This window comes from Canis lupus, chromosome 22 (assembly GCF_003254725.2).
Source record: "Canis lupus dingo isolate Sandy chromosome 22, ASM325472v2, whole genome shotgun sequence".
NCBI lineage: Eukaryota > Metazoa > Chordata > Mammalia > Carnivora > Canidae > Canis > Canis lupus.
In genome coordinates this window covers 10,842,243-10,866,192 of record NC_064264.1, presented here as the reverse complement: position 1 = coordinate 10,866,192, position 23,950 = coordinate 10,842,243, and the positions used below count along the sequence as shown (strand labels likewise).

Here is a 23,950-nt window from a genome sequence, read left to right as displayed (position 1 = left end):
AGTGTTAAAAATGGAAACAAATAAACAAAACAAAACAAAAAGTGAGCTGAAACTAGACCTTGCATTATTCTGAGGACAAATGCCTATCATGATTACTACCATAGCTCAATGCTACATTTTGGTACAGCAGCAAGTTTTAAATTTGGAAGGGAACTAAAAGTGGCCTCTCAAGTGCAATATATTCTTCACTTACAACAGAGGAAAAATCTTGGTCCTCAGATTTCCAGTGGAAGAGGTGTCCAAGCTATGAGCTCAAATGAAAGAATCAACAAATACAGAAGGATTAATCACCATGAGTGAGCATCAAGGGAAGAAAACTGATTAAGATTTTCTAGAAATTCAGATATTAATGTTTTTAGGAAGAGTATAAAATGATATCTAAACACATAGGGGCACCAGGTGTCTCAGTTGGTTAGACATCCACTCTTGATTTTGGCTCAGGTCATGAAACAGGGTCATGAGATCAAGCCCCACAACAGGCTCTGTGCTCTGCGTGGAGTCTGCTTGAAATTCTCTCTCTCTCTCTCTCTCTCTTTCTCTGCCCCTTCCCCCATGCTCACTCTCTCAAATAAAATATTTTTTGAGAAAATAATAAAAGCATAAAAATATGGGCTCACAAAATTATAATGATCAGGCATAAACATAATTTCAGAAACAAATGGGCAGAACTGGAAAAGAATACAATAGAACTTGAAAAATAATTGAAAATATGGGATACATGAGTTGTTCAGCCTGCTAAGCATCTGCCTTTGGCTCAGGTCACGACCTTGGGATCCTGGGATGATGTCCCAAGTGACGCTCTCTGCTCAGTGGGAAGGTTGCTGCTCCCTCCCTCTCTCTGACCCTCCCCCTGCTTATGCTCTCTTTCTCAATAAAATATTTAAAAAATTTTTTTTGAATAAAAATAACAAATTAAAATATTCAATGAACAAATTAAACAGCAGACTGGATATGGATAATAAAAGAATTAGTTAACTGCAGTGGGCTTTTTCAGTAAATTATTGAAAATAGTGACCAAAAGGCAGGGGGGTGGGAGGAACTGAAATGAATGCATGTTTAAAAAAATGAAAAATATGGATGCTTGAGTGGCTCAGTGGTTGGGCAGCTGCCTTCTGCTCAGATCATGATCCTATCCTGGTTGCCGGGATCAAGTCCCGCACCCCGCTCCTGCGAGGAGTTTGCTTCTCCTTTGGCCTCTGTCTCTGCCTCTCTCTTTCTCTGTGTCTCTCATGAATAAATACATCTTTTAAAAAAATGAAAAATATCTTTAGAAATGACTCAGGTTTCAGCATAGAGACACACAAATATGGAAAATATATCTTTTGTCAAAAAAAAAGATAAGAGACATGGATAATAGAATGAGACTGGTGAAATATGAAATAACATGAAGAAAAATAATATAGGACACAAGTGACTTTGTAGATCACTCAGGACAATTCCAGAAATGATACCAGGACAAATTATGTTCACATGGGAAAAAATGAAATTATATTGTTACCTCAAACTATGTAAGATACAGTCAACAAACTCTTACTGAGCAATTATGTGCCAGGTACTGCATTTATTATTAGTAATTCAGCAATGATAGGTAGAGTATTTCCATTCATAAATATATTATACCTATGCCTCTCTTCCTTCCTCTTTTTCTCCACCCCAACTCTTCCTTTCCCTCCTTCTTCTTTCTTCTCTCCCTCCATCTTTGAAGTATTGAGCCTTCCTTCAAGGTGATATTTCTCTTTCCACCAGGGCTTTAATCTGTATACTTCTTCAGAACAATCTTTATATAATGTAAATCTGATTATGAGCTTCTTGCTTTAATGACTTCTATTCCCTTTGGAATAAAAAAAAAAAAAAACACTCCATATCATGGCAAGCCAAGAGCCTTTTCATCTCTATCTCCCCAGCTTCCTGATGTATCATTAAAATGTGTACACAAGGTCTTGAGTATTCTACTATTTTCAAGCCCCTCAAACACAATGTTTTCATCTTCTCATCCCTCTACACATCCGTCTATGCCACTTCCCTGTCAAGAGGTATATCATTACATGCAGCTTTGTTCCCAGGAGTTTATCTCATTTTTATTAGGCACTATCTCTTCTAGGAGGTAAGCACGGACTATTTCCCCTTCCTTTCTATACAGCTTTCTGTCATAATACTTAAAGCATTAATTTATAGTGTTTGCTTTTCTAATTCCCTACTAAAATGTAATAAGGTCACCAAAGATAAGAAATTGTATACATCCTTAAGGTTTGGAACAATGATTACATATTTTTAAAGGCAGCAAAAATCACCTGAGCCAAACACAAACTTAACATATTAAATGATTCTTTTTGAAATTTTTCTATATCATAGTCATTCTGGACTTGTTAAATAATACTGTATTGGAGAAAATTACAGAAACATAAAGGACCAGGATACCAGAATAGTAATATGTAAGAAATGATTATAATGAGAGCCTTTGACTTCAGTTTTGGTCATGTGATTTACTTTGCTAACAAGATGTTAGCAGAGGAGCTTCACGCAAGGACCTAAAATGTGCTGGATGGCGGGTGTTCCTTCTTGTGCTAAATATGTAACCAACTAGAAGAAAATGTCCTGTCTAGCTCACTGGTGGTTTTTTATTTTCTTGTTCTTGTCCTCTGAAAATGCAAGTGCATATGTAATAATTCCTTGCAGGTAATAGGATTCTGATTAAAAGGCTCTACTGAACTGTGACTTATCTCTCTACTTGGAATTTGCAAATGCTAATGAACTTGCATATTTTTCTTATATGCCGTACAGACATCCAGTTCACTTTGCTCCCACCTGATTTCCTGAAAAAGTAACAGTCTCGATCCATAATTGTCCCGATGTAGGGCTTATTTACTTAGCCAAAAATGTTCACCTCTGACAGTCACATATAAATCCCAAACTGAAGCTATGCCAATCAAGGTTCTAATTCGGAGGTAGACTATGCCTCCAAGACTAGCACCAGATTTGCTCTTTTACTGAGCAGAATTCTATAGACAGGAAGAACTCTTATTGAAGCCATTTGAATCAGCCTGTTAAAAAAATTTTTTTTTTGGAGAAGCTGTCTGACTCACCGGAGCAACATAAAGAAAAAGACAGCCCTGAGTGAAAAAAAAAAAATGAGGTCACAACAAGAAAGGAGTATTTGGGTTACTCAAAAATCTCAAATACCATAAAAAGTAAATCAAAGAGCCATAACAGGATTTCTGGAGACACCAGTGCTTCAGCAACTTGGCAGCTCAGTTTATTACAGTGGAGTGATAATGAGGCCATGCTTTAGGATCCAGAGTGGACCACTTACTCTGGTAGTGCTCCAAGACCACAGACTTCACCCCTAACCCAAATCAGAAGCCGTGAAACATTGCTGTCAGTTACATAGGGGCTTGAATGATAGAGTTCTGATGGAACAGTGCAAATCTATCACCACCCACTGAAAAGGCAGGTCAAGGCACAGGTCCTATTGATGGAGCATGTGTTAGGTTGAACAGACTCATCTCAGGACAGAAATACAACATTACAGAGTTGAAGATTTATCAGTTGTCAGTTTTCCTCATGTTCTTTGTTCATGTTGTTGTCTTTCATAATTCATTAGCTAAAAATGGGCAAAGGGTCACTCATAGTGGAAGGTTACCTGGTGTCCTAAATCTAGTTCCAATGATGCCTGAGGTCTGAATAGCCCACAGGAAGAAAACGAGCCTTTAAAAAAATAATTTGAGAGAGAAGACACGAGCAGGGAGGGGAGGCAAAGGGTGAAGCAGGCTCCCCACTGAGCCAGGAGCCCAACATGGGCCTCCATCCCAGGACCCTGGGATCATGACCTGAACTGAAGGCAGAAACTTAACCAACTGAGCCACCCAGGTGCCACCAAAATAAGCCTTTCTAATATAAAATAAGCATACATTCTTGGAAACAATTCTAGCGAAACTGGCATAACTATATTTGAGGCTATCAGCTAAATAAAAAGACATTACATGGAAGAAGCACAGGAAAATAGTTTTAAATTTAATTCATTTATAAAAGTTAGGTCTTATTGATACATCACTGTGGCTATAATAACAGTTCCTAAGAAAGGTGGTCATTGATATTCCATATGAAAGGTGTCAAAAATGTCTAATTAACAGAAAACACTTTGTTGGTAAGGATGTTATAATGAGAAATATAACAAAGAGACAGATATTCATTTCATACATCAATAAAATATGTATAAATTCTAAGTATTCTTTACTTTGGTAATTATATGTTTAACCCCATAAATAAGTTACTACCTGTGGTAAAATATAACCCTTCATTTTAACAAATGGGCTATCACTAACTGTGAGGTAAAACATGATATAACCAGGTAGTATCACTTGGTAACTTTTGGAAATGTTGGTCGTTTCCTACAAAAATAGTAGTTCTATGACTGAGATTTAAGTGGAAAAAAATGAATTTACACTAGAAATTCATGATTCCATATTAAAGAATTAAGGATATTTGGAGCAGCTGGGTGGCTCAGTTAAGTGTCTGCCTTTGGCTCAGGTCATGATCCCAGGTCCTGGGATTGAGCCCCACCTTAGGCTCCCTTCTCCCTCTCCCCTCTACTCATGCTCTTTTCTTGATATCTCTGTCAAATAAATAAATAAAATCTTTAAAAATAAGTAAATAAAAAAAATAAATAAGGGTATTGAACAAAACAGTACTACAAAAAATAAATAAAGGGGTTGGGGATAAAAAGAGAGAAATTGTAAGAATTTTACAGTGAGGATAAAGAACTTAAATAGCTTCCTCAAATAGTCTTCCTCAAAAGTGGTTCTGGCCTGACAGTCATGAAGCTCTACACTCAGAAAATATATACATGTATTCAAGCAGACACCACTCATTTTCAATCATTCATTGAGCAAAATGTCCCAAAGAAAGTGAGCTAGTAAGAAGAAAAATGAAAATGACACAAATTAGTGTTATCAAGCTTCATAATTATGAGCAGTTATGAAATCAAAAATTATGATCTCATGGTTATAAATTAGGAAATGAAGACAAACTCTAGAATAATATAAAAACAAATAATGGCTATCAAACCTTGAATAAAAATCATCATGAGCACCTGAAAAGTTAGGTTAAAATTCTAATGAACATTTTTACATCAAAGAGACCTGTATCAGGAGAATATAAAATAGGTAAACATTAGAAACACATTCAAATGTCATGATCCGATGTATCTTTCTTTACCATCTTAATATGCTCTCAGTAAGAGCAAAGTGGTAACAAGAGAACAAATAAAGCAGGAAACATTCTCATCATTAAAATCTCAGAAAACTTCCAAACTACAGTAAAAAAATGAAAAAAATAAAATATTAAAATGACATCTTCTAGGTGCCAGTGTAGACATTTAATAAGCTCTGGTTAGGGAATACAGAACATAGATGCCTGAAAAAGAGAGTGGATTTCTTAAAAACCTCTAAGTATAAAAAGGCAGAAAATTTTTATTTAATGTAAAACAAGAACTGATCAAGTAGATTGAATATTTTCCCAGGTAATTAAGCTCTGTAGACAGATAACTTACATGAAAATAAGTTAATGAAAATATACCAACAAAATTAAAAACACATTAGAGAAAATAAAAACTATCACAAGAAAAGTGGCTTTTCAGTCAAAAAACAATAGTGGGAGACTTTTGGTAACACAAAGAGTACTTATAACTCAAAAAAAAAAAACCTGGGAATTCTAGGAAAGTGTATTTGAAATGAGAGGCAGGATAACAGAAATATAGACTCATTGTACAAATAAGAAATACGTGGGGCTATGTAGAATTATAGTGTCAATTTCTATGAATATCTTAATGGAAACATTTTATTCATGAAAAATTTCATGAAAGCTTTCAAAAGGTATAACTTTCTATTTTAAAAAGAGTCCAGCATCTAGTTAATAGAAAAGAACAAGAAAAAGAATAAAAAGGAACAATTTGAAGATTGTACTCTTCTCTCATTGATACAAGAAGCCAAGCAATGACTTAGGCAGACTTGTTTTTTCTTCTTTACATGATAATTCTCATTTCTGTAGAGAGAGCTGTGTTGTCTTGACCGTCTTCACAGGGGTTTGTGTAGACAAAGCTAGGAGCATCGCTTATTGTACTTGTTCTCAAAGGTTCTGAGGTCACAGTCGTTGTCGTCTGTGCTGTCTCTCTGCCACGCTTCTTGACTCCCAGGACTGTGCTCTGCCTCCCCATCCAGAAATATCCCCCATATGCTGCTCTCACAAAGAGGGACTCAGAATCTCGGAGAGGGTTATGCATCTAGCCATACATAGACTCTAATTTGAATGATCCCCTTACAGAGTTGAATGTTATTATGGAAGGACAGGAGTCTAAGGCCAGAGATTGTGTGCACTGAATAGCCTTTAGTAAGCCTGGAGAGAAGGATTCAAACCAGATGGGTGCTGCTAAAAACAGGTGTGCAAGAGAAGGTGCCCATTCAGCAGTTTTAGTATAAAAGAATAATTTGCCTAGGGCTGTCACAGCAGCATCTTTAGAGTAACGTACCTACGCAAATTCAGAAAATTGTATTGTTTGGCTTCGTTATATAGGATTTCTCTGCAAATCAAGTGAAAGCAACCACTTTGCTCGATCCTCTACTTTATAATTCTTTTCCTCACTCTGTCCTTTTGGAGAATATTAAAACACAATTCACTCTCCTTCAATTTGTGTGGAGATGAGACTGGATAGAAGTGCCACGGAGCTGACAGGTCATACTTTAAATTAACTTTCCCAAATAAGAATTTAATCTAGTTTCAATAAAAGAGTTATTAACCACTTTTAATTAGGGAAAGCAGGCTTGAATCTGGGGTACTTTCTTCAGCTCCCAATGCAAGGACTGATCATTAGTCACTGATGGTATCAGGGCTTGTCTTCAAAGGGCTGTGGTACAGAGGCCCACCAAACAAATCTCTGGAGAAAGGAGAGGGTTTGAAATGCACAGTGCTGGGGATATTCCACAGTTTGACTTGATTTGCAAAGGCTTTATCTTGGTGTCAATACAGAGTGTCTTTCTAAATTGACTTTTGGCAGTCGCTAAAGACAACCAACAAGGGCAAATCACAGCTAATAAAATATGTGAGCTTATCCTCACCACGAGAAAGCAAGCTGTATTTGCTGAGTAGAGCCGCATACATGAGCAGATCTGAAATTCTGTGACTGCTTAATCCTATCTTTCATCACACCTGCTTGATATCCAATAACAAGGAGTTTTGCTTGTCAGTTTACAAATCAATGGCAGATTTAGGCAAACGTGAGGTCATGCGACCATAGGCAAGTAACCTTTTGCACCCACCACATGTGTCTCTTAAACCCTATAGGTGTGGGCAATGATATACAAAATTGGGAGAGGGCTTGTATCAATGCTGAAAAGTTAGAAGAATACCTTACAGTTCATATTTCATAGACCTTAAGGTACTTCTGCCAAATTAGGTACAAACTGAATTGAAGTAAGGATGAAAGAGCAAACTCGTTTCATTAAAGAGCTTGGAGAGTAAGCAGAAGGAATCTTGATAAAGCCTCATAGCTACTTCTTAACCTGAAAGGGAGACAACAGAGCATGAATGAATGCCAGGGCGATGTTAAGACTTTCCATTATGGAGGTTGTGTAAAATGCAGAGAAAGTCACTTATCAAAACTTCTTCTGAAAGTGATAGAATAAGCAGTTCAGTAGGGGATCCTTCACATCAGATGAGTAGCACAAAGTCTACACTGTCAAAATTCATCTTGTCTGGGGCTACAAGCCAGCAGAGTCCTGATGCCTTTTTGGCATGGGTGATTGCAACATGCAGAAATGAGCAAGCAGTGAAAATCATCAGACCTGTGAAAAGATACAAGGTGGAAGAGGCGGCGCTGCACAATCAGAAGAATCAAGAGAAATGTCACTCTCTGAAACAGGTTGTACTGCACAATGTTCCAGGAAATGCTGCCTTGGGTCTGCAAAACTTCTGCATAGTGACGGTGAGGGACTGATTCAAAATCAGGGAAGAATGGTAAAGATGGAATTACAGTTATGACTTAAACTATGTTATAGACAATGAAATATACACAGAACAGTGAGCCACATCACCTGCTCAAGGAATTCACCCAGAACTGAGGAGGTCTGTGAACATACGAAAAAGAAGATGGGCAGACACAGTATATCCAGGATTTCCAATGTACTAATAATTGAAATTTTAGAGTTTAAAAGCTGAAAACAAAGGAAAATATAATTAAAGAAAATACAGAACATACACACACACACACACACAAACTATTGTCCAACGTTGAAGAAATAACTGAAGCTGCAGACAAATTGAATGAGTTTACTCAGTATCAGGAGAAACTGATCAAGAGGCAAATATGTATCAAGATAAAAAACAAAACAAAACTATAGTAGAAAGACATACAAATCCAAGGAGAAGAGAAATTTATTTAATGATTCATCAAAAATTTTATTTTTATTTATTTTTTCATCAAAAAATTTAAATGACTTGCTTACTTTGAATGTTTCAAGATGTATGAAGATATGACTTTAAGAAAGAGAAGAAAATATCAAGAATTCTCTAGGATGTTGTCTTTTTCTCTAATAACTAGATCAAGACAGCCACAGATATAAAGGGATAAGAAAGACCACCACCCATATATATGCTTAAAATATATTTAGAGATTGAATAATTAAAGACTACAAGAACAGGAAAGTACAGATATAAGACCATGATGATAGACAACAAAGAAACTCTGGAAATATTAGAGTTGTATTTTTAAAATATTACTATTTTGGTTATAACTTAATGCAAATTAGAAAGAAAACTGCCTTAGGATAGGTAATATGTAACAGCAATAAAATTTTATAACAACAGTCTGAGTCTAAGTGTAAATTATGTCAGTAAAAACTATAAATTGAGGGAAAGTTGGAAGAAGCTAAACATTAAAATCTTGAGGATATATGCTGTTGTTTATAATTAGAAAAACAAAGATGTGTTTTTCTAAACATTTGAAGGCAACCACTAGTGGAAAAAGCATAGATATTTACCTGCCAAATCAATACATTACAAGGAGGAAAATATAAAAATAAATAAAAAATAAAAAATAATAAAAGGAGGCAACTAGGAAATAAGAGAAAGCAGAAAGCAATCATAATGGACAAACATACCCATTTCCCTGATAACCATAAATTAATTCCAAAAGCTATAATAAAAACACAGACTCTTAGAATGGGGGGAGGGATCAAAATTCCATGATATACTCTTGACAAAATGCATACCTAAAATAAAAGGCAAAGAAGGGCTAATTTGCTGAATTAATTGTGTTTAAATGCTTCTCAGCATGTAATTGACAACAGCAATTCTCAATACAAGTTTAATCAGCCTATAGGACCCTCTTGAATAACTGAAGGCATTTCCATCTGAAAGGATTTTTTTAGCACGCTACTCAGATGTAAAATGTGTTAAAAAATAATGTCAGAGAAGCATATTACAAACTGTCACTCAGAGTGCCCTTAGTTTTACACAAGTTTCTGTATCTCCGGTTTTACCTGGTTGATGGGAATATGGGCCATTTTATTGCATTTATATTTTAAATTTTCTGAAAAATACTTAGAACACAGCTTATTTTAGTAAGAAATAAAAGAATAAAGATGAATCAAAGAACTTTGCCCATCCGGGAAGTGTGGAACTTTCTCATCCAGGTTTCTGTGATGGTTTGTGCATCTTTTCCGATGGGTACAGCTTAAAACAAAACAAATATTAAGGTTTTATTTAGAGATTTGTAAGTTCCAGTTTCATTTTCTCTCTTTCATTAGCGTTATATTCAGCCACTAAAAGTGAAGGAAATTGAATAAAGGCAAATTTGAAATATGCAGTAGCTCACACAAAATAGTTTAAGAACCACCTAGAAAGTGTTTTACATAAATATAACACCTAACACTTAATAGTCTTCTGCCTCTTAATGTGCAGTTTGCACTATTAAAGCCAATTGCAAATAAAATAAAATAAAATAAAATAAAATAAAATAAAGCCAATTGCTTCCTATATCCCTTATAAAACAGAGATGCCACTTTCTCCTCTCCAAAGACTAATGTGATAAAAAAAAAAAAACTTTTTAACTTCAAAAATCTGTTTATGCCTTTCCCACCCCCAAAAAAACAAAAAAAAAGAAACAAAACAAAAAAATCCTGTTCTTACACAGTAGACAGCACTTACCACATAATAAAATATTAAGAATCAAAACACTAAATCTAAACTAATTTGAAATAAGTTCCATACCTACTAAATGTCTCTCTTGATATTATTTAAAATGCACAGATGGTAATAAGAGATAACGCAGATAAATCGCACATAGTGATGTGATTCAAAAACCTTTCCCTTTGCCTAAAGAATTTGAATTCGGGGAATTAGTAAGATCGCTTCTGTGAATGTTCAGAATAACTTATTTAATAAGACAAAAACATAATAAAAAATTTCTAGAAAAGCTAACATTTATATGACAATAATATTTTGTGAAATTCAGAATGATCAACATTTGTATTATGATTTTTTTTCTTCAAATTTCATGGCTGTGACACACACACACATAACTGTATTCTCAGTTCACAGCATAAATACTTGCACCAGCTGTTGATGCCATGCCTTGTTTTACTTTTTGTTATTTTCCATTTCTCCCTGATGAAGACCACTCTCATGTATTTAAGTTACTATTTTAAATATGTAGACATCTTTGCATAGCATATAGCGTTATTTATTCTTTCTTATATAGTATTCTTTTCCAATTTCATTCCTTGCTTACATTTCTTTTTCTCTCTCAGTGGATTCATTGAACGCTATCTATAAGCTCTTTCCAAACTATTGTAACTTAAGTTTTTGCTTTTAACTGCCACATATTATTCCACATTTTAGTAGTATATAACTTAGTGGTCAACATCACAAATTCTGAAACCTAGCAGTCAGAGACAATATAAAGATGAATATAATCCTATCTTTTTAGAGACTTGTGGGATCATTGTAAATATATAATGAATTTTTAAGAGTTATAAAAAGCAGTATAATTTTCTGCCTACACATAGTCATATGCACACATCCAGGAAAGGAACTGCTATGCCATAAGGAATAGACATTCTTCGTTTCAGTAAATACTGACATATCACTTAGAAGCATGTGGATATTATTTGCATTTACAATGAGAGCTACCGAGTTTCTCTACACATCCTTGAAAATAAATTCTGCGAACTCTCTTTCCAATTTTTGTGACTCATGGATATGCGTGACTGCTTAATTTGCATTTCTGATTATTATTAGTAAGTTCCTAGTCTTTGAGCACCTTCTGCAGATTCACATCCCTGTTCAAAGCACTTTCCATGCTTTACTGCTACTCTATAGTGACTGTATTTTTTATTTGCCAGAGCTCCCTTTGCAATCTAGATACTGACCTGTTGTAGACATGGAAATATGTTATCAGAATATATTATACATCTGTAAATTTAATGAAGTGACACATTTTTAGTTTGGATGGAGTAAAATGCATTATCTTCAAATCCAGTTTGTGCTTTTGGAGTCCTGCTAAAGATGTCTTCCAAGCCTAGGTCATTAAGATAGTTTTCACCACTTTCTTCATTTAGGTTTTTATTATCTTAATCCATTTAACATTCACCTTTATATGTGGTAAAACTGGGATTAAGCTTTATTCTCCATGGCAAACAATTTTCTGGACGTTGAACAAATAAGCTGTCTTTTCTCCATTGCTTTGCAGTATAACCATATTTCAACCTCTTGTATGTATGTAGCTCTATTTTTTAGCTCTATATTCTGTATACTGGTTAATCCATTATGATGCCAATACTGATTTTTATGGCAATGGCTTGTAGTATGTTTTAAGGTATAGTAAGATAAGTCCTATTCTCTTGGCTCTTCTTTTAAAAACATGCCCTAACTCATTGTGTACCTTTATTAAACCCAAAATTGTAGATTTTGTTGGATACCTCTAAAAACCCAGGTGAAATACTTCTACCATGTTGACTGTGAACCTCCTTCTTAATTTTAATCTTAATATCAGTAATAAACTTAATTATTTCTATGAATACTTTTGGAATTCTTGGTTAATTCTTAGAAACCTTTTTTTTTTTTTTTTTTTTGTGGTTACTATCAGAATGGTACTTTATCTCATTTTGGTGTTATTGGTGCTACCATTCCTGAGTGAAAGCTATTACTTTCATATTCAATAAGTTTATTGATATTTGAAGTTTCATTTCATATTTTCATATTCAATAAGTTTACTGAAATAGATTATTCTAATAGTTTGTTGGGTCTGCTGGATTTTCTTTGTAGTTGATTATAGCACCTGAAAAATGATAGATTTATCCCTTCCAAACATTGCACAATTGTTTTCTGGCCTTATAGCATTCACCATATTCACAGTTCCATCTTAAAAGGCAGTAACAATAGCAGACATCATTGTCTTCTTTCCAATTTATTTATTTTATTTTTATTTATTTTATTTTTTTTCTTTCCAATTTAAAATGAAGATGTGCTAAAGTTTCTTGATTTTGGCTGTAAATTTGGGTATATAGCCTTTAATAAATTAAGGAACTTCCTTCTTCATTTCTAGATTATGGAGTATATCTTCCAGTCATGATCTCAGGGTAGGTAGATGGAGTCTCACTTCAGGCTCCACGGACAGTACTGTTTCTACTTGAGATTCTCTCCTTCTCCTACTCCCTCTCCCCACCCTCTGCTCACACATGCTCTCTTGTGCTCTAAAACAAATAAATCTTTTTGTTTTTTTTTTTAAAGATTATTTATTTATTTATTTAAGAATGAGAGAAAGAGAGAGAGAGGGAGAGAGAGAGAGAGCAGGAACAGGACGGAGAGGTAGAGGGAGAAGCAGACTCCTCACTGAACAGAAGCCGGACCCAGGACTCAATCGCAGGACCCTGGGATCAGGACTTGAGTGGAAGGCAGATGCTTAGCCAACTGAGCCACCCAGGCACCCTAAATAAATCTTAAAAAAGAAAGAACCACTCATACAAGAAAGTTAACCTTTTCTTTTGAAAAACTGTTCAATCATATGTTTTGCGTATGTGTGTAATCTAATAAAACAAATGAATAAGCAAAAATCAGAACCACATCTATAAGTACAGAGAACAAGCCAATTGTTGCCAGAGGGGAGGGGGTGGGGGATGGGCAAAATGGGTAAGGTGGAGTGGGCAATACAGGCTTCTAATCCTGGAATGAGTCATAGGAACAGAAGTTACAGCATAAGGAATATAGTCAATGAGTCTGTAATAGTGTTGTATGGTGACAATGGTAGCTACACTTGTGGTGAGCACAGCATAACAGAGAAGCTGAATCACTATGTTGTATATCTGAAATTAATGTAACATTGTGCGCCAACTATACTCAAAAGAAAAATTGTTAAAACTTACCTGTAAAACTGCCTGAGTCTGAGACTTTTTGAAGGTTGAACCATAGGGTTGGACATGGGATGAGGTGAATTTCCCTTTTTTGATTACTGGAATATTTATTCTCCTTCCAATTCTAGTATTTTTTTTTCAGAAATGAATTCATTTTTTCTAGATGGTAGCCTAGCAAATTATTACTTTATTATATATTAACTATCTATGGTATCTATAGTTGTTCTCCACAATTAATGGATTCTATTAAATGTTGTAGTGTACTCATAGGGAAAAAAATCATTAATTCTCAATCCCCTTTCAATAGAAATCGTATAAATTAGCTGTTCTTTTTTTATTTCCATAACCCAAGATCTAATTATTAGAAGCATATTTTCCAAGCTAATAATTGTGTAAGGTATCTAAAATGTTTAGACATGACACAATATAAACTAACAGATGTATTATTTAATGAAGGCAAAGTGACATCCAACTTACTGGTTAAATAACATTTATGTACCACTCACTACATATTAAAAGCTCCTCTATTCATCCAAAAAATCTTGGGGAAAGCATTTTCAAAGTTATAATAAATAAAAAAAAAGTTAAAAACATTTTTAATATCATACTGCCTCTCTACGTCTTGGAATTAGGATTGTAACGGATTCCTAATTGGTTGTAAACCAGCTCTTTTAATGACACAAATATATCCCCAGTTGTAGCCTATTAGATATTAATAGTCATGACAGAGGGGATTCTCTGTCCACTCTTCTTGAGCATGGTTCATTTTATGGTTTCCCTCTTCTTGGCTTCAACTTTTCTTTATCTCTCAGCTCAAGTTCATACAATATGCTAATAAATTATGTTTTTCACTTCAATGTTAAACACAATGATTCACTTTAACCAAACTTATGGCTAAGTTACACCCCCCCCTTTTTTTTTTTGGAAACCTTGAAACAATTTATTGAGTTGCTTTATACAAGATTAACAATTTCCATACCACCCCCCAACACCAACATACTCGCGCTGCACAAAAGCCACAGCCCCTCTCACACCTCAGGAGCGGCTGCACCAGGGACAGCCCTACAGCCCCAGGCCCCGCTCTGCCTGCCGGCCCGCCTGGCCGTAGCTGTGGAAGTCATTCACTCTTTCGTTACCACAAATTTCTATCAGATTTCCATCTAGTTTCCATTCCAGATTTAATATCAGTAAATTTAGGCCTGGAGAGTAAAGCAGATGGATAAGTTAGCCAGTGATGTCCAACTGATCAAAAACAATGTGATATACCTACTTGGCTGTGATGTGTCACTGATGCATACAGTTTTAGATATTTTTCTAATATATATGTTTATATTTCTAATACATATCTATTTTTCACTCACATGCGTGTGCACACGCATGTCTTCTCTAAAAAGGGGGTAAATGTTTGAATCAGTTATATTCAGAGTGGCATAGGACCAATTGGCATAGGACCAATTAAAGAGCTATTTGTTAGTCCATCTTTTTTTAGTTACATCAAGATTTTACCATTCTGCTATCTAAAAGAGCAACTAGTATTCTAATCTCCATCAAGAATATAGATTATATGTATATATATTAGTGTGTATATGTATAGCATATATGTTAGCAAAGAAATGGCAATGCAATTGAAATTTCAAGTAAATTAATCTATCCTCATCTTAAACACAGTTAAAGATAAGTCTACTATAGGAGAGAGAGAGATAGACGAGTGAGAGAGAGAGTTACACTGATACTAGGTCTAAAAAAAATCCTAGACTTGGAATGTGAACTTTTTGTCATGCAGGAAAGATTAAGTCACTTGAAGATAATAAGGTATAAAACAGAATTAGTGCCTTTATTCTCTATATTAGCAATGAAATTTGTTTTTGGTAAAATCTGATTGCTGTAAATTCCACCCATTAGGAATAAAATATGTGCATATAGATTACAGAAAGATCAATCAATCGATCTATCTGTCTATCTCAACTTTCCTCTCAGAGCCATCCCTGGAATAAATGTCAAATTTCTAGGAGGGAGAAAAATGGAAATGATTGCCTTCACACTTAACAAAGGTAACAATGTATGGATTTTTTTTACTTCTTTTTTAAATATTTTATTACTTTATTCATGAGAGACACAGAGAGAGGCAGAGACATAGGCAGAGGGAGAAGCAGGCTCCCTGTGGGGACCTTGGGGATCTTAACCTGAGCCAAAGACAGATGCTGGACCACTGAGCCACCCAGGCATCCTTTTTTTTTTTTTTTAACTTCTAAGGATACTATCAACAAGTGAAAAGTCAGCCCACAGGATGAGAGAAAATATTTGTCAATAATGCATACAATAAAGATCCAATATTCAGAATGTATAAAGAACTGGTATAATTCAAAAGCAAAAAAAAATTAATTAATTAAAAATAGACAAAGGGTTTGACTAGACATTTCTCCCAGGAAGATATTCAAATGACAGAAGACCACATGAAGAGCTCAGTATCATTTGACCTTAGTCAAATGCAAATCTAAGCCTCAGTGAGATACTTCACACCCATAAGGCTACAATAATAATAACAACAAGAAGAAATGGTGAGGATAGAGAGTAAATGGAACACCCTCACAAATTGCTAGACTGAATGTAAAATAGTGCTGATACTATGGAAAATAGGTTGCCATTATTATATAACCCAACATTTCCCATTCCTATATATATATATACCCAATATACTTGAAAACATATGCCCATACAGAACTTAGGCACTAATGTCCATGGCAGCATTATTTGGAATTGCTAAAAAGTGGAAACCCAAATGCCATGAATGAATGAATGAATGAATGAATGAACGAACTGTGGTATATACATTAAACATATACTATCCATCCATAAAAAGGAATGAAGTGCTAATACATGCTTATAAGCATATATGTACCTCAAAAACATTAAGCGAAGGGAAAGAAGCCAGATATAAAAGGTCACATATTGAATGATTGTATTTAAATGAACTATCCAGAATAATCAAATTTCTGGTTGAGTGTCTGCCTTTGGCTCAGGGTGTGATCCTGGAGTCCTGGGATTGAGTCCTGCATCGGGCTTCCTGCATGGAGCCTGCTTCTCCCTCTGCCTGTGTCTCTGCGTCTCTCTGTCTCTCTCATGAATGAATAATAAAATCTTTAAATAATTTTTTCTAAAGTTTCTTTTTTTTTTTTTTTTTTTTTTATTTTTATTTTTTTTTTTATTTTTTTTTTTTTTTTAAAGTTTCAAGAAGTAGTTTAGCTGTTGCTGGATATGTCAAAGTGGGAGGAATGGGCAGCTTTCTTTTTGTGGTGATGAAAATATTCTAGAGTCAGATAGTTTTGATTTTGTACAACATTGTGAATATAATAAAGCCACTGAGTTATACACCTGAAGATAGTGAATTTTAGGGATGCCTGGGTGGCTCATCAGTTGAGCACCTGCCTTCACCCCAGGACGTGATCCTGGAGTCTTGGAATCAAGTCAGGCATCAGGCTCCCTGCATGGAGCCTGCTTCTCTCTCTGCCTCTCTCTGTGTCTCTCATGAATAAATCAATAAAATATTAAAAAAAAAAACTCTTAAAAAAAAGATGGTGAATTTTAAGATAATAAATGAAATCACAGTAGAAGGAGGAAAAAAAAATCCAACCATTTAAGCTGTACAATTTGGTGTTCCTTTTATTGCTGGTAGTATTCCATTGTATAAATATATTTCTATTCGTGCATTTACCACTCAATGAGCGAATTCTTTTTAGTTCTTGGCAATTATCAATAATGCTGCTACAAATACACATGCAAGTCTGTTTGGATGTGTTCTCAATTTCTCTTGAGGAGATATCTAGAAATACAATTTTTGAAGCTGTCAAATGATTTCAAAAGTGGTTGAACCATTCTGCTTTCTTACCAGCCATACATGGCATTGCCAGTTGCTCCAATTCTGTGCCAACAGTTGGAATTGTCACACTTTTACATTTTGGCCGTTCTTAGTGAATGTGTAGTAGTAACTTACTGTGATTTCAGTGTGCAGCATCCATGATAGCAGTATTCCTGCAGGCTACTATAACAACTACTGTAGTCTAGGTAGTTTCAATAAGTATTTCTCACAGTTCTGGAGAAGTCTCAGGTGTAGGTACCAGCAGATTTGATGTCTGGTAAATGACCTGTCCCTGGTTTACAAACAGCTGCCTCCTAGCTGTATCCTCAAATGGTGGAGAAAAAGATGGTCTCTCTGTCATGTTTCTTCCTACAAGATCACTAATCCTACCCATGAGGGCTCCACCCCTCCATGACCTGCCTTCCAACTTCCAAATGCCATCACAATGGGGATTAGGACTTCAGCACATGGATTTTGGGAAGATACATTCAGTCCACAGAAAACACTAATAATATTGAACATCTTGAAATAACTGCTATTCATATATTTTGATAAACTGTCTAAATCTTTCTTTTTAATTAGATCGTTTGCATTCTCTTAATAAGCTGAAAGAATAGTTTATGTATCTTCTGGCTAGATCTGTTTCTGACATGTTTTGGAAAATATTCTCCTGGTCTGTGGCTTGAATTGTCTTTTTATTAACTGTGTTTATATAATATAAAAAATATTTAATTCAAATAAAATCCAATTAAGCTACTTTTTCTTTCGTGGTTTATCAATCTTTGCCTAAATATTACATAATATTATGTCTCACATAAGTCTATAGCCCATTTTGAATTGATGTTTTTATATGCATTAGTAATAATCAAGCTTCACTGACACATTGCTGACCACACAGCTGGATATGTGGAGATCTATTTCTTGATTATCTGTTTCATTGAACAATACATCAAACCTTACACCAAAACAAGTCCTTATTACAGATTATATAAAGTCTTGAAATCAGGTCATGAATGCTCTCCAATATTTTCTTCTTTTTCAGCAATGCTTTTGGTATTTTATGTTCTTTGCATTTATATTTGAACTTTATCATCACTTTGTCAACTTTTATAAAAATGCCTGTTGAGATTTTGAGATTTCACTGACTTTATAGATCTATTGGGATGGTCATAACAACTTATCCATATTGAGTCATCCAATATTGTATTTTCTCTCAGCAATTTTTTGTAATATTCAGTACATATAATATCCTTACATATTTTGGTACAACTTATGCTTATATATTCAATATTTCATGCTATTATAAATGATATTTTTCATTTGCTTTTTGACAAGAATTAAAATAAAATTTTTGAATATTGATCTGAATCTTTTTTATTGATCTGAATCCTACAACCTTGCTAAATACATTTTTTTATTTCTATAAGTATTTGTTATATTAATATAATTTCTATAAGTATTTGTTATTTTTTAATAACCTATAGATTTCTCTTTTAGATTTGAGAGAGCATTCATGTGAGATCAGGAGAAGGGGCAGAGGGAGAGGGAGAGAGAGAATCTCCAGCAGGCTTCCTCATTGAACCCAGAACCCAACATGGGGCTCAATCTCATCACCCTGAGATCATGACCTGAGCCTAAATCAAGAATCAGATGTTAACCGACTGAGCACCCAGGCACCCCTATTCTATAGTCTGAAGGTATGGCTCTGTCATTTGTCAATGGAGATTTTCTTCTTTCTTTTCCATCTATATACCATTTTTTCTTTCCCTATTGCACAGACTAGAACTTCTAGCACAATGCTAAGAGGAAACACAGAGATTAGCTATCTTTGTCTGATTCCTGAATTTAGGTGGGATCTTTTAGTCTTCCACAATTTTTTTTTTTTTTTTTTTTTTTTTTTTTTTAGTCTTCCACTATTTAAGTGTGGTATCATGGTATCACCTATAGTGATTTCATAGAAACACTTTGTTAGCTTCAGGAAGTTCCCTTCTCAGATAATCTTGCTGGAGATTTTCATCATGAAGTGCTATTGAATTGTATATATTTCTCTGGATATACTGAGATGGTTATATGTACTGTTTTTTATTCTGTTTGTATTGGGAATTACATTGATTATGGAACATTAAACTGCTTTTGTGTTTCTGGGGTGAAATTCATTAGGTCATGATATATTACACATTTGGTTAATCACTAGATTCAATTTGCTAAGATTTTAAATGAGTTTTTGTCTGTGTTTATGTGGTATATATGCCTGTATTTTTCTTTTCTTATAATATATTTCTCTTATCTACGATTTTGTGAGCTGACCTTATCAGATGTGTGAGTATATATGCTTTTCTCTTCTAATTTCTGGATGAGTTCATGTATAAATGATACTATTTCTTCTTTAAATACATTCTAAAAATCACCAGTAAACGCAGTTTGTGTGTGGTTATTAAAAATGACTTCAATTTATTTTATAATAGTATGGCTATTCATGTTATCTATTTATTCTTGAACGAGCATTTAAAGTTTGTCCATTTAAGTTTTTTTGAGGGTTATTAGCAATAAATTTTTCATAATATCCCCACATTATATTTTTAATGCATATAGTTTCTATGTTGGTTTTCCCTATTTCTTTCCTATCATCCTGACATTAGTAATCTGTGCTTTCATTCTCTTTCCCTCCCTCTCTCCCTCATATTTTTTCCTATGTCTGTTTGAAAGTTTTTAGATTTTATTGATCTTTTCAAAGACCTAGATGCTATTTTCTCATCTAGTTCTTAGTTTTCTGCAGTATTGCAGTATTTCCTTTCTTTTGTTTAATTTGGATTTCATTTGCTTTTCTATTCCTAGTTTTAAGGTGCAAGACTAAACCATTGATTGAGATTCTTTCCAAGTTTTCTTATGTATATTTGATTATATAAATTTCCCATTAAACAAGCTTTAACTGCATCCCATAAGTTTTATGTTGAGTTTTCATTTGCTGTAACTTATTTTTATTTCATAAATATATATAAATACCTAAAGGCTATTTAGAGTGTAACTTTTTAATTATTTTGGAGTTTTCTAGAGTATGTGAGAGAGATGGAGGGGAAAAAGGAAGGGAGCAAAAATACGCGAGAGGAAGTTCTAGATTAATACCATTGTGGTAGGAACATATTCTGTGAGGTTTTAATCTTCTGAAGTCCACTGTGATTTGCTTTATAGCAGATAATATTGTCTATCTTGGTTCCATGTGTTTTCAGAAATAATGTGTAAAAAAGGAATGTGTATTTTGCAGTTGTTGGGTATAGTTGAGTATAGTGGTTAAGAAGTTCATTCAGATTTCCTGCTTATTATATTTTTATTTGGTCAATTACTGAGTGAAATACATTGAAATCTCCAAAATTCACTTAAAATTTGCCTATTTCTCCCTTATTCTCCCATCAGTCTCTGTTTTCTATATTTTGAAGCTGTTCATTATGTGAATATTTATAATTATTATGTATTTTTGATGTATTGCCCCTTTCATCATCAGGATATGTCATTCTTTAATACTCCTTCCCTTGAAGTCTACTGTTTCTGATATTTATATAACCACTTCAATTATCCTATGCTTCATATTTGCATAGTATATTCTTGACTAACCACCTATTTTCAATCTATTTCTACATTTAAAATGTGTCTTCTATAACAAGTATTTGATTCTTGTTTTTTAAAACCAGTCTAAAAACCTCTGCGATTGGATTTAGAAAATTTTGTAATTTATGTACTTATTGCTATAGTTGTTCTATGTCTACCAAACTGCTATTTATTCACTTCTTTCAACCCTTTGATTTCAAATTTAATATTTTTCATTCTTTGATTTTAGTTGTTCATTCTCCATTTCTTATAACTTTTGATTGAATATTAAACATCTTCTTATTTTTAGCAACTCTATTGTTATTATTCTAGTTAAAACAATAATTCTAGTAGGTAGTGGACTTACCTGATTCAAACTGCAAATGGAGTGTCTTTCACTACGTGCAGCTGCTGATAACTCCATTTTTATGGTTTCCTACTGCTGCTGTCTTAGCTTGAATTTCTCTCAGTCTCAAAATATGGTAGTCAACCAAAGATTTAGGTAGAGATGTAATATACATTTTCTATGGTTTCCTTGCTTCTAGCACTCTCCATAACTCCAAAATTTTATCTATTCTCTGTACTGTAACACCTCCAGTTACCAGGATTCACCATTCTCCCACTCAGGCTATATAGTGTTGGGGAATATAATGATTTAGAAAAGCACTAAACTCACAGATAAAGCTCTATGCAGGCCTACTTTTCAATAATCAAATGTTTTCTGACATTTTGATTTTTCAATGGGTCTCCTACATGTGAGTAGTGAAGCCCCTGCTACTCACATGTAGTTTAGCTGTCAGCCATGGATTTGGGTCAATTTATGGACTGAATTTATTTATTTTAACATTTTTTAATGTATATTTTTTTTGTTGGAGTTTGAATTATGCACTGAATTTAGATCTCATTTCTTCTTCAGGCCTCATGCTATCTTGATTTCACTTCAATTTCCAGAAGTTACCACTGCCTTGTTCTTTAGCCTTTGTAACTTTAGCTGGTAAGACTGTAGCTTTTCTCAGTGCTATTTTTGGTAACATATACTCATGGGGCTTAGCCAGCACTCTCACCTTCTAATCAGAGAGTCATAATCCTATTCTTCTTTGGTTGTAGTTATTTTGGAATTAAAACCCCTCTCTCTACCTCCTTTTTGACATTTTTCATTCTTCAGATAGCCCTTTTTATTATTCTAGTGTTTTTAATAAGTAGTGTCTACCTTGAGTTCTTGTAATTATTTCACTGTTGTTTTATTAAAATAAATTCTCCCCTGGTCAAGGTTTGGGGGAATCATCTGTTCCCATAATATCTTTCTAGGGCTGGAATAAAGACAAGAGTGTGTCTTGGGACGAGGGTGGAGAGGATAGGCTGCTGCAAAGGGCTACAGATTAACTGATAATCATCCCTGGAGGCACTGCAACATTACAACCTTGCAATAAAGTATCTTCTCTCCCAAACACTACTTGGAAAAATAAACCTTAACTGAACAACAACTCTAGTCCTGCACTGTATGAGGAGGTAATCGCACTATTTCTTCACTAATGGTTAATTAGGGTTGGCAGTATACTGGAGAGTGCCACGCAATTCTTCAAATCATCCTATTCCTCCAAATATTGACATTCTAATTATCAGAGTGTGTAGTTTTGCAAAAACACCCAAAAATACTAATTAAAAATACCTGGTATGTCAGCAAATTTGAATTAGGCACAGAAATTGACCATGAGTACAAAAGGGCTTCCCTGTGGAGTTTATATATAAATTTTGTCCCTGTCTGTGTTTACTTCCAAGTATGCCTGGTAACATGAAAGTGGAATCCCCCAATCAGGTACCCAGTATGAATTCTAAGAGCCACAGGATATAATGAGCTATCTCACTTCTGTACATCACAGACTCTCAGATTTAGTTCCCAAGCAGAAGAATTCCAATTGGCCCCCACTACTACTTCCTATCTAATTCTGCTTTTTAAATTTATTTTGTCTACATGCTATTTGCTATCCCATACTCATATCTATTTCAGTTTGAAATACAATTTCCATACTTGCAAGGTTAAAAAATAAATCCACTTGTGGAACTCAGCTGAAAAGGGAAAGATGGGATCCCTGGGTGGCTCAGCAGTTCAGTGCCTGCCTTTGGCCCAGGGCATGATCCTGGAGTCCCGGGATCGAGTCCCACATCAGGCTCCCTGCATGGAGCCTGCTTCTCCCTCTGCCTGTGTCTCTGCCTCTCTCTCTCTCTCTCTCTCTATCATGAATAAATAAATAAAATCTTAAAAAAAAAAGATTGTCTAAAAAAATGAAAAGGGAAGGACTATCTTACCTTCTAGGTATTAAAGTTAAGAAACCGAAGTTGTTAAGGATATCTAATCTCTGACTTTCTCACTTATCCATTTATTTTTTCCATTACCTCTTCTTCCAAGTAAGATCTGTGTGCATTAGTGTTCTAATATGTAAGGCTACCCTAGGCCAAATTCTCCATGGCACAGAGTTTTTGGAGAAACTTAAAAATCTTCTCCAAATTGCACTGAATAATATTGACGGTAGGAGAGCCTCTTCTAATAATCTGGGCAGAGAAGATGTTTGCCTTACCAGGTAAGTGGAATAATAGTCTGTCTATTCATATACGAAATAATAAATGGCAAAAAAGGGAAACAGTAATAGCCCCAGGAACAAGAAATGTGCTTTGAAATAAAACAATGATTAGACATTTTCTTATTGAGATCACTATTACAAATATCTTTTCAAAAATCCTAATTGTAAAGTTGTCCTAAAATAAATAATTCCATTTCACTCTCTTCAATGTACTTTTCTACTTCTTCCTTTATAGTTGTATATACCATGTTCTATCTATTGTGTAGTACTTTGTAAAACAAAGGCACATTATATAAATGTGAGAAGTCATTATCATGTACTTACTATGCAAGACTGTACAATGCCCAGAGCAGTGAAGGGAAGGGAATTCTCTGAACAGAGCAATTTTTTGCATGTTGCTGATACGTTTCTCAAATCACAATCATTTCCATGGAAACAGTCTGTGATAATGCAAAGACAGCCACTGTCTTCTAAGATCCAGCAGAAAAATAATTTTGTCTCTGAATGCAAAAGCTTCTTAGTCAATCACAAAT

At 34.5% G+C, this 23,950-nt stretch overlaps 2 long non-coding RNA genes across 9 annotated transcripts in view; both read right to left on the bottom strand.

The window, feature by feature from the left end:
• LOC118351967 (uncharacterized) overlaps positions 1 to 23,950 on the bottom strand; it is an 839,933-nt gene that overhangs the window by 349,190 nt on the left and 466,793 nt on the right. The gene's annotated exons all lie outside the window — the stretch shown is intronic.
• On the bottom strand, positions 1,546 to 23,863 carry LOC112678807 (uncharacterized). The gene is made up of 3 exons (XR_003147885.3): positions 23,742 to 23,863; positions 9,531 to 9,723; positions 1,546 to 1,831 (listed from the first exon to the last, which is right to left on the bottom strand). It is a non-coding gene; the product is annotated as an uncharacterized LOC112678807 (long non-coding RNA).